Genomic DNA, 10811 nt, shown 5'->3' on the forward strand with positions numbered 1-10811 from the left:
TCTGGATTCTCATTTTCAGTCTCACAATTCCAAGACTATTGGAGAGAAAACGAAAGCTTTCCCTTCCTGTAAGTTTAAATATGTGTCCTGATCGGATACTCAGGCTTAAACTGAAACTCAGGCTTATCTCTGAACTGGTCTCCCCTGCGTGTGTGTGTGTGTGTGTGTGTGTGTGTGTGTGTGTGTGTGTGTGTGTAGGGGTGTGTGTGTGTGTGTATGGCTAGGTTGTGAGGACCCGGGGGTCCCATCTGCCACTGCAGCTGTAAGATTCAATCTTCCAGAGAGAGTGGGTGAAGGGTGCTGCTTGGAAGAAATCAGCGTGCGTTTAATCAAAGAAGGGTGGATGTGATGTCAAATTCGCCTGATAAAGAAATATCTACTATAGAAGGGGGGAAAAAAGAGTTAGGGAGGTAAGGGAAGAGAAAAGAACAGGAAAGATGGAGGGAAATCGGAGGACAGGAAGAGAGGTAGAAAACACTTCCGGTCCAACTGCAGAATCCCATTAACACATAGGCATAGATGTGGGACGCTCCAGCAAACACTGTGTTCAGAATTAACAGGCAGAAGAAACAAAGCTAACAGCAAGGGTGCTTGCCCACCAGGACCTCTAGATCCAGCTGGGTGGTCGAAGACGCTCAAGTGTGTAATGTGAAGACAGGATAGAACTTGTTACAGGCAAAGGCTGCTACAGAGTTGGGAAAGGAGAAACAGTAGCCACGGTGAAGGAAGAGTTCCTGGGGAGTATGTGTACCGTACCTTGAGATTAGTGAAGAGGCAGGGGTGGGAAGGGACATGGAGAAGGATGGCCTTGGGAGTGGCCAATACCCCTGAAGTGATGAGGAGCTGGTTAGGCGGGTGATGTGTTGAGGGGACTTGAGGAGATGTTAAAATGAAGTCGAGGGATTTGTTGAGATAAGAATGCTTCCCTTTGGAAGTTTGCAAACTGATCAGAGAGAAACCAGAGGCAATCAAGGGTGTCCTTGCAGGTCTTGGCTCCGGCATCTCCTGGGAGGCGATGACATTCACCGAAGTGAGGAAGGCAGCCAGGGAAAAGATGGTGGAGCCGGGAGACAAAGGTTCTGGTTCTGTGGTAAATCTGAGGCTTTTTATTAGACACTCAGGGAGAGATGTCGAACTGGCCACTGAGTGGGAAGGGCACAAGGTTAGAGATGAGTTGGGAGTCGGTGCTGTGCATGTGTCAAAAGCTAGGTTGGCTGGTTTTGCTCTGGAAAGTGGGCAGAGAGAAGATGGGAAGGAGAAGGCCTGTGGGGTGGGGGGGGGGAGGGTACTGGAGGCAGGCTTCAGTGTGCCAGTGCCTTGTAAGGAGTGAGGAGACTGCAAAGGAGGAGTCAAGGGCAGATGAATGTGGCACCCAGAAAGCAAGGTGAGGGATGACAGAAGACAGAAAGTAGCTCGTGGGATTCAGTAATCCTACGAGAGAGCAAAGCACCCTAAATATACTTTATTTTTAAAAACCAACCTTTCTGCTTTTTAGAAATGTGTGTATCATCTGAACAGAAGCCAACTTTTCTCAGGTGAATTTTATTTTTTAAATTAAAATAAATTCTTAATTGATTGAGGTTTTTTTTTTAATCAATCAGTTTGGTTTGATTTAGGCAAAAAGGTTTGATGAGAATCAGCATTGGCTCAGTGGGAATGAGGAAGAGCAGGTGGCTGGCCAGAGGTCCCCAGAGAGGTCTCCCTCTGTCTCTGGCCACCTCATGACACCTCCATTAGTTTCTGTAGTTAGCTGAGTGACTGATGACCAGTCAGTCCATTCTACTTATAGTGCCCATGTGTATACCTCTAAAGGTAAAGAACAGACCATATGGCGGCATATGAGCCCACTTCCATCTCCAGGTCACTTGGGTTCTGTGATCCCAACTAGAAGCACTCATGGAGCCCTTTCTTAGTGAGATGTATTTCCATCAATACAAAACACTGCATTTGGTTAAGAAACTGTGCTTACTTGCCTGTAGTGTTGTGTGGAAGAATATTTTTATTACTGACTTTTTGTTTCATGATGCTATGCAAAGCAATGCCAATACCAAGAGGCAACAGCCCCATTTGCAGAATCCTATGATTTTTTTTTAATGGCTTTTAAAGGCCTGATCTATGTTCAAAATGTTTCACTTTATGAGGGGGTCCTGGGGTTGGGATGCCTGAGATAAGAGTTGCTTGTCTTTTGAACTTCCCCATGCTTTGGCTCTGTGTGGCTGGCCCACCCGAGCTCAGCACTTTGGAAAGAAGGCACATGTTGAAAGTTCCCTGTGAGGCCACCGCTCTCCCCCGGACACACACAGCCTGTGTGGGCTCCACTCAGGAGCCTTGCTGAGATTTGACTGTCCACATATGGTAAACTATCAAGACCAAGTCCACAGAACGCCTTCTGCAGCCTGCTTCAGATGGTATGTGCATTCCCAGATGCTCCTTCAATGGAGACTGGAGGAAGCTGTAATATCAACGTGCAGAGCAATAACAGATAAATGATTAATAGAACAGGAAGCAGTAAATCACCTGCTGACTAATGTGCCGGTGGAAATGTCATTGCCAAGTGGTGCGATGAGGAGGGGACTCATCACTGTCCCCGGCTTCCGGTTGTTTCCTTATCGTTGAGACTTTCAGAGTCAATGCAGAGAAACAACAAACGGATTGAATATGACTAGGAATTGATTCAGGCACATGCTTTATTTTACTTCTAAGAACTCATTTTTTTTTTAATTCCTCATTTAATCCTGTTCTTAACTTTGTGGTCACCTTAAGAGGAGTAAGCTGAAGGTTCTCTGATTTTACTTTGGGGGGCATGGTGAGGGGCTAGAAACATGAAGCCCCTTAAAAGTCATTGTTGAAGTGAGTGAAGATGTATAAGATGTCTAACCTGCTGCTCTGCAGCTAGGGAAAGCTTGGCAGACAGCTGACCAAACAAACACTTGGACAAAAGTTGCTTATATATTAAGGGGTTGTGCAAGATCATGGTCCTCCTAGCAAATATAACTATATGGACAGGGGCTTCTTTCTATCTCAATATTTTTCTCTCCACTCTTCCTATGATTGTCTGATGGTATGTATGTGTGTATATGCATTCTTGCATGTGTGTGAGTGCATGCACATGGGTGTGCATGCATGTGTATGTGTGTGCCTGTAGAGGTCCAAGTCTGATGTCAGGAATCATCATCCATTGCTCTCTCACCTTTCCATTGAGTCAGGGTCTCTCAGTCAAACCTAGAGCTTGCCAATATGGCTAGTCTTGCTAAGTTTCTCTAGGGTGTTTCTCAGTGTACCGTTGGGTTGGTAAAGGTGTGGCATTGATCTGAAAGATAGGTTTAATACTTCAAAGTTGTCACAACAACCCATCTCTGTGTTCCAAGCCCCTTAACAACCTGCAGATCCCCTGTGTCTACTTTCTAAAGCTGGAGTTATAAACCGGCCACAATACCCAAGTGGCATTTAAGGGGTTTCTGGGGACCCTATCTCCAGGCCTCACATTGGTCTGGCTAGTACTTCAATCTGAGTCATCTCCCCAGCCCATCTAAAATTTTTCCGGTATCTATTTAAAGTATACAGCACTATGTTTTGACCTACATAAGCACCAGGAGAGGATTACTGCAGTGAGAGAGCTAACCATCCATCGTCTCACATAACCACACATTAGCGTGTAGTTAGAGCTCTTAAAATCAACTCCAGAGGGTGACGCAAGAGTATTTGCTCTGGTTCTCCAGTTGAACGTCGGTTAGATCTCTAGGTTTATGCATTCTACAACTACAACTTTGTACCCTTTGACCTATACTGCTCATTTCTCTGTTCTCTTGGCGTCTAGTCTGTGTTGATCTGTATTTAGTTTTTTAAAAAAGACTCCATAAGCATGAGGTCATGAGCTTGGATATTCAGAACCCGTGTGAAAGCTGGGTGTGACAGTGTGTTTCCATAGCTCCAGCACTGGGGGTGGGGTAGAAACAGATGAATCCCCCAGCTCACGGCCAGCCAGTGTAGGCAAATTGAAGAGCTCCAGGTTAAGCAAGAGAACATTTTTAAAAGCAATAGATAGAGAGCATTGGAGGAAGACATGTTGGCATCTGGTCTACATCACACACATAGACATAGACACAGGCACACACACCTACGTGTGAGTGAGATCATGTAGTGCTTCTCTTCTTGTATCTGGTTAATTTCACACAGAGAAATCTTTACTTCCATGTTCACAGCATCTAAGAGAGGGAAGCAACCTCAGTGCTTGCCAATGTATTAAAGAAATTTACATGAAAATTTATAAACATCTATAGTGGAGTACCATTCAAACTTAAAAAACAAAGAAGGGCATCTTGCTGTTTGTCGTAGCATTATGAACCTCTCTGGGTCCTTTTCTATACCACAGTTTTATTTATTGTTGACTCATCTCTATTGCAGAGGGGTATGGTGGAAAGATTCATTAGAAATAAAATGTACAACAAAGACTGTTAAAAGAAATAGTTTTTGAGCCGGGCGTTGGTGGCACATGCCTTTAATGCCAGCACTCGGGAGGCAGAGGCAGGAGGATCTCTGTGAGTTTGAGGCCAGCCTGGGCTACCAAGTGAGTTCTAGGAAAGGCGCAAAGCTACACAGAGAAACCCTGTCTCGAAACCCGCCCCCCCACTCAAAAAAAGAAAGAAAGAAATAGTTTTGATTGAAGAGATATGCTAAAACCTTCTTGTAAAAATCGAAGTGCTCAGTATAAGCATAAGACCAGGCCTCAGCAGCAGCAGCAGCAGGAAGATTCCAGATGCCTGAGTTTAGACTTGCTGAGTGTTTAACTTGAGGTCATTTTGTCTACCCCACCTGTCCAAATGGAGGCTGTCCTGTGACACTTCCTGAGAAGGCCAGCAGAGGTTGGAATGCAGAGGAAGGCCAGAAGTCAGTGTACCGTTGGGTTGGTAAAGGTGTGGCATTGATCTGAAAGATAGGCTTGATCCTTCAGAGTTGTCACAACAACCCATCTCTGCGTCCATGGCCTTGACAATGTGCCGTCCTATGACAGCCTGCTGAACTATAGAGTCTGCCTCCCCGCTTCCCCCTCTGTGATGAGCACTGGAGAATGCCACACACACATCAACGACGAGGATGTCACCGTCATCAACTGGTACTTGTTGCACAGCATCCTTTCCTGCAGCACAGTGCTGTGGTAGAGGCAGCTCTGTTGCAGACTATGCACACCAGGGAGTGCATTTGGGGAGGGGGGTTAGTATCTCAGCACTCAAATTTTGACCAAAAGGAGGTTGAGAGCAGGAAAGAATCAACCAAGAGATAGATACCTTCCTCCCCCTTCCTCCTCTTGGTAACTGTTTTGAGTACAATGGCTTCATAGCGCTCTTGAGAGATATTAACCAGGACTAACAAGCTGGCCTTTCTGGAGAAGTTACAGCTTCAGTAACAGATCATTTGCGTTTTGTCCTTCTCTGCCTCATATTCTTCCCTTTCACTCTTGCTGTCCTAAGGTATATGCCAGCCCACCTCAACCAACCCCATCACCCTATCATGTAAATTTAGCCATCTGTATTCTAGGAGACTAGGGCCAAGGGACTAGTTTTTAAGTGGTTGGATTTTACCCCTGGGTGCAATAGCTATCTAACCTAATGTGGATGTTTTAAGAATTGGGCAGAGTGGGGGAAGATGAAACGAGGAAGGGCTTCCAGAAGGAGATGACCTTATGGTAGGATCTAGGAGAAGCAGGCTATAGTCAGACAAAATGAGGTTGATAAAACAACAAAGGGCTGGAGAGATGGCTCAGTGGTTAAGAGCACTTGTTGCTCATGCAGAGAACCCAGGTTGGATTCCAGCACCGACATGCTGGCTTATAACCATTTATAAGTCCAGTTCCAGGGCATCTGATGCCCTCTTCTGACCTCTAGGGGCACCAGTCATGCATGCAGTGCATATACTTACATGCAGGCAAAACATTCATACGCATAGAAATACATTTTTAAAAACCTTAAAGGGTGAAACAACACAAGCAAGAATGTTGAAGTGAGATAGCATGCCATAGCCAGGCAATAAGGCTGCCTCTTGGATAGCAAGCAGAAGAGGGTGTCTGAAATCTGACCACTATCACGGGGGGGGGGGGGGGGTAGACAGAGGCTACTCTATCCTCTCTCTCAAACAAGCCTTCCAGTGAGAAGGGGTGAGAGGGGGGCAGTTGAAGACTCTGAAGATTGGGCTGGGGTGGTGGCTCAGTCAATAAAATGTTTACCTTGTAGTCATGGAACTCATTTGATTCCCCCAGAGTGCAGGCTTTAAAAAGTTGGATATGGTGGTGTGTGCTTGAAAGCTTGGCGCAGGAGAGGTGAGCAGGAGATCTATGGGGCTCATTGGCAAGCCAGCCCAGCCTACTTGGTGACTTCCAGGTCCCAGGGAGAGAGTCTGTCTCAAAAACTAAGGTGGGTGGGGGGTTATGGAGATACTTCAACAGTTAATAGCACTCAATGCTCTTACAGAGCACTGCAATTTACTATGCAGCCAGGAATGACCTTGAACCCATGATCCTTCTTCCTCTATCCCCGCCCCCCAAGTGCTGAGGTTACAGATATGTGCTACAAGGCAGGCTTACTTTCTCTGTTTCAGCAACAGGAAATACCTTCAGACACCGACAAATGCGCCCTGGGAACAAAACTGCCGCCTGTGAAGAAATACTGGTCTAGAGAACGCTGTGGTCTCTTAGGGAGCAACCCATTAGTAACCATCGTCATCGTGGTCGTGATGAAGTGACATGTCCAATTAGCTCAGGTCTATTTCCTTGGGTATACGCCCACAGCATCGTGTCACTATTTGTTCATGGTAGGCGTGTCTAGTTTCTCCTATCAGTAATAAATGGATGGTACCAGCTTGTACCAGCGCCTGGGGTTTCATGCAATGTGCAGTAAATCTTTAACTTCGGCGTGCTCATAAACTGGACAGCATGTGTCTTAGTATTCTAGAATCCAGTGACCACACCAGAAGCCAGAATATTTGGTATTTATAGTTTGGCAAGAAACTGTTAAGTATCGTCAATTGTTGTAAATTTTTAAGGCAGTGTGTTTCTTTCTTGACTGGGAGTGTGGAGATATCGGGGGTTTTTTGTAGCATGAATATTAAAGAGTCTTATTAATAAAATCAAACCCAGGGCCAGTTATTGGGGTGAGTACTGGAAGATCAGAGAGACAGAACGAGCCACAGCTAACCTCACCTGGCCAACTTCTCAGCTGGTCCTATTTTCTCAGACTGGAAGCTTCTGTGTCCTCATCCCAATGGCTCTCAACTGAACTGTACCGCTCAAAAACCAAAAACCTTAAACAGATGGATTTCTGCCTCTAGAATGTTAGGATTAAAGGCGTGTGCTACCACTGCCTATCCTAAGTATCTAGTGGGTTTTCTGTTCTCTGACCTCAGATAAGTTTATTAGGGTACACAATATTTTGGGGAACACAATACCACAGTTTTTGGTTTTGTTTTGTTTGTAAATATAGGACAGATTATAAACCAGGTTCATTCTGTCTATCTGAATATATTCATAGGTTTTTAAAAGAAAGCAAAATCAGTGTGTGTGTGTGTGTGTGTGTGTGTGTGTGTGTGTGTGTGCGCGCGCGCGCGCGCGCGCATGCGTGCACATGCATATGTGTACATACAGTTAAATTGTTAAAGAAAAGATTTAGATAAGCTTGGTAGTATGCTTATAATTCCTGCACTTGAGACACAGAGGCAGAAGGATCAGTAGTTCAAGGCTAACCTGGGCTACGTGAGGCTCTGTCAAAAACAACTGACAATTTATCTCTAGATAATTGAATTGAGTCTAGCGGCGGCATCACTCTGTTTCTTTTAATTTCTTGACTCAGCATTTCATGATGTAACCCAAGCTTGTTCAAACTCATAATCCTCCTGGTTCAGCCTCTTGAGCTGTGTGGTTATGGGCATGTACCACCACACCTGGATATTAAAAAAAATTTTTTTCAGGTACTATTTCCTTTCATGATATCTTCTACATAATTCTTGGCTGCAAAAAGTCCTTTGATGTGTGGTTCTGATCTATCCCAGCATTAATGTTCAGCAGAAAAGGACTTCTTCTGTAAGTCTTTAATGAGAAGATTTATTTCCTTGCTCTAGTGTCTTGTACCCACTCCTACATTATACTTTACAGCATATTAAGTCATGTACCTGGATTCTCAAACCTACTCAGTTGTTCCGTACTTGAAGGTAGCTTCATGCCTTGAGTGCTTAAATAGTGCTTGGGACACGTTGAAACTACTTGGTCCACATTAGCTGAAAAACTCTATTAATTAAGTCAATGCTTTTTAGCTGAGTTTCAGTTCTAGATTTGGGAGTTCAGTATTTGCCAGCAGAGAAGAATCAGTTGTTAATACTCTTTCTATTGCTGGCCTGTGAGGCTTGGGGTTAGCATAGAATTTTGATATAGAGCTTTGTATTCTCTTCCCCTATTTATAGAATAAGATATTTCCCTTTTATCCCTAGATGTAATAAATGAGCTTCTTTTGCACTTGGAAATTAATCATACATTTCACATTAATCTCACTGATGGTGTCCATGAAATGGCCTTGATCCTTAGCCTCTTCCCAGGATGGGTCAGAATTATCTGCCTGAAGGAGCCACACAGACTCTTTATTTAGAAATGTGAAGTCCTCTCACATAGAAATCACACTTGGGGTCCTCTGAGTTATTCTTCCTTCCTTGTGTCCATGGAAACCTTTCTTGTTCAACCGTGGCAGGCCCTGATGTTCCTGAGGTCTTACCCTGTGGTCCTGATGTCTCAGAACATAAACAGCAAAGGACTATCACTTCGGTTCAATCTCACCCCTTACCTCCTGTGCAGAAAATAAGTCTTAGTTCAGATCCAACCAGGCCATTATTTGACAATGGCCATGTGTGACTATTTCCATACACAAGAAAATCTGCTGCTGCATCTTCTGGGGCCGGCATAACTTTCCCTGTGCCCTTACCCCACAGGGTAAAGGGGTGGGTGTACATGAGCATGTGTGTGTTTGTGTGTGACTTAACTGTACCAACTGAAAGACTGGATTTGGCCTGTTAAAATGCTGCCATCTCTTTGGGGTAGTGATTTTTGCTGGGAAGTTTTGGGAAGCCCTGAAGGCTTCATGCTCGTCCCTGTTTCCTCTCAAGATCTGGCATGGGAGCTAAGTGAATTCTGAAAGCCCCCTGCTAGCCAAGCCCTGGTTTCAACATGACTAGCTGGCCAAGACTCAAAAACCCTATTTCATATCCAAAAGTTGAACCTTAGATTTCTTTATAACAATTCATATTTTCTCAAAGGCAGTATAGATATCTCTGGACTTTTAAATTAATTTTTAACTGATTTTTTTTGCCCCCGAGCATATTTTTACTAGGTATATGATTCAAAAGACTTCCTGTATTGAAAAAAAGAGAGAAAGGAAAAAAGAAAAATTAATGTGTACTATGGTTGTATAGTTCCTTAAAAGACATTAGTTAAACCCATAGGAAAGAGAATTTCATGTTTCTGTGAAGTGAGGAGCAAATGTTCCCAGTCAGGAAGCAGCCATTGACATTTTCCTAGAGTCAGTTGTAGCCATAGCCAATAACGTTCCCTATCTGCCCCTCATATCTCACTTATAGAGATCTCATAACCATCCTGCTCTACTTGAACTTGGTCTCTGATCACAGCCCACACTAGTGGACAAACTTGTATTTCTTGCTCAAGGATGGAGAGTTACTTGTTGCTAAAGGCATAAACTTTGAATGATATAATGTAGAAGGAAACAAAAAATATTTCCACCAAGTCCCAAGCCACAGCCAAATAAGCTAAAAAGACCAAAATGGACCATGCATAAATAAAACACAAACTCAGGCAGTTTCCATATTGGCTCCAAAGTGTATACTTCTGGGATTGCTGTAAAGGATGGAAAAATATTTCCTTGGTCTTCATAGGGTGCTAAATGATGAGTGGTTTTGAAGATATTTATTTCTTATAGTAGGAGACCTAGATTGGGTAGACCTTGCACATGCAAATGAAGTATTATATTTGTCCAGGCATAAATTTTTGATTATTGTGTATTATATGATAGATTTGGTTATTATATCTGATCAGTAGAATTATTGCCTTAGAGAATTAGAATCGGATATTATTAATCTTTGTCCAATCTCCTCCTTATTTTACAAGTTCATGTAACCAATGCTTAAAGATGTTTATAGGTGGTTGCCAAACCTTCCTGCACATCAGAGCTCCTGGAGATATTTTATAAACACACTGCACCTGGTTTCCAACCTCAGGGATTTTGATATTTTCCTTCTGGTTCGAAGTCTGATTAATCTGGTGTGAGGTCTGAATGCTGGTAATTAAAACAAAACAAAACAAACTTCTCAAGTGCTTCTCGTGGTATTAGGACTACCTCCCTATTTAAAAACAGTATTAACATTTTAAAATTCTGTGTTTTATCTCAATCAACACTGTCTACATATTTCAGTTAGTTAATTTGCTGAAGCAATGGTGACAGGTTAGAGGAACTTTCCAGAGACTCCTTCACTGTCATTGCTTTCAACAGCCCATCTCTTTTGTCTCCATTTTTTCCAAGCAGGTAGGGTGGCTCACACTGTAACCCCAGCTCTTGAGAGAGTGAGCTGAAAGAAGGATTGCTGCAGGTTCAAAGCTAATCCTGGAACCCAGAACCAAAACAAAATTAAAATAAAAAAGCCCAAACATCACAGGATGTTCATTCATTCTCAATGTGACTTTACTTCTCCTCGTGGATGCTGTGAAAATATGTTCAGCTAAGAATAACATGCTCTTTATAGCTGGCTAGCTTGTCCTATGGTTGAGA

Source organism: Peromyscus leucopus, chromosome 20 (assembly GCF_004664715.2).
Source record: "Peromyscus leucopus breed LL Stock chromosome 20, UCI_PerLeu_2.1, whole genome shotgun sequence".
Lineage (NCBI taxonomy): Eukaryota > Metazoa > Chordata > Mammalia > Rodentia > Cricetidae > Peromyscus > Peromyscus leucopus.